Genomic DNA, 1,817 nt, shown 5'->3' on the forward strand with positions numbered 1-1,817 from the left:
CTCTTTGTCAGCAATTGTGACAATTTTCAAAGAAATAAAACTGAGCATTCTCACCCTGCAGGTATACTACAACCTCTGCCAATTCCTTCTCAAGGATGACAACACATTTCTATGGACTTTATTTAAGGATTGCCCAAATCTAATTAAAAAGGATGCCATCATGGTTGTTGTTGACAGGCTCACCAAGTATGGCCATTTCATTTCCCTGAGTCACCCCTATACTGCAATCACTATTTTCCAAGAATTCTTGCACAACATCTTCAAGTTACATGGGTTGCATGTTTCCATCATCTCTAAGAATTGGTTCAAATGGCTTTCACTTGCCGAGTTGTGATATAATAAAAACTTCCAAACCAGTTTGAAAATGATACCATCCACTGCTATTTATGGTTATTCATCTCCACACTTGGCCTTCCCAAATGAAGTTACATCTCCAGTGGCTATTGTTGAAGAATACTGGAAAGATAGAAATGCAGTTCTAGATATATTGGTGGACTCTCTCCACCAATACCAAGAGAGTATGAAACTATTTGCTGATAAAAGTAGGGTGAACAGATCTTTTGAGATTGATAATTATGTCTACTTAAATCTCCAACTATATCAACAGTCTTCCATGGCCTTGAGGAATTTTTTTAAGCTATCTGCGAGATACTATGGACCATTCAGAGTAGTAAAGAAGATTGGAGCAGTTGCATACCAGTTGGACCTCCCTATGCAGTCCAAAATTCATTATGTCTTCCATGTGTCACAGTTGAAGAAAAAGCTGGGAGCTACAGTTATTACCTTACCAACTCTGCTAGCAGTTGATGGGGAGGGAGAAATCGTCTTAATTCCGGTGGTTGTTCTGGGTTACAGACTAGAATTTCTTCAGGGCACCTTAGTCTCTCAGGTTCTGATTCAATGGTCACACACTTCTCCGGCTAATGCAACGAGGGAGGATATCTCAAATGTGGAAGCACATTTTCCAAAATTTAGTCTTTGAGGACAAAAATTGTCTGGAGAACGGGGTATTTTTCATGTCCCAAATGTGACAGCCCTTACCAAGAAAAGAGGATAGTTGGAAATTATCAGTTAAATACTCTTAGTAGTTAGTTAATCATGTTTTTAAATTAATTAGTAGTTGTTAATCCCTGACGTGGAAGATGTAACCACGTATAGAGCTGTTTTCGTTTAGGCTTTAAGTAGGATTTGTGTTGTTATTTAATGCTTAGTCGAATGTCGCATGAGAAGTTAAACTTAGATTGCGCTCAATTGAGTGTAGAGGTTACTCAAGCTTTTTTCGTTTAGTCGAATTATCGGCAACAATAATAATTCTAACAAAACTAGTGACAAAACCCCTAGGTGAACAAACTAGTGATAAGAAAAAACCGGTCATATTAGTTCTACCAAATAAAAACCGTTTCAAATAAAATTGGGACAAAAACCCCAAGCCAAATAATAATGTGTAAATTTAGTTTTTGTTACTTTTAAAAAAGCCAAACATACCCTTCGACCTTTTCTTCTTCTTCTCTGATTTCTTCTTTCTTCCGTCTCCTTCTCCCACCACCAGCAACAACAATGGAACTGCACGAGAAGAACAGCGCTGATTCAAGAGGTGAAGAATTCGAGATTCTTATCCCCAACTCCTCTTCACGTCACATCAACCATAATCAAAACCCTAACCATAGTTTCATTTTAAAAATCAGAAGGAAACACAGGTGGATCTGGTGATGTTTTGATGATTCTGTAAGATCGGATGAAGAAATTGGTGAAATTAGGGTTGCAACTGTAATTACAATTGAAGAACAAGAAGAACATATATGGGTTGGTGACGAATT

The sequence above is a fragment of the Papaver somniferum genome, chromosome 9, assembly GCF_003573695.1.
Source record: "Papaver somniferum cultivar HN1 chromosome 9, ASM357369v1, whole genome shotgun sequence".
Classification (NCBI taxonomy): Eukaryota; Viridiplantae; Streptophyta; class Magnoliopsida; order Ranunculales; family Papaveraceae; genus Papaver; species Papaver somniferum.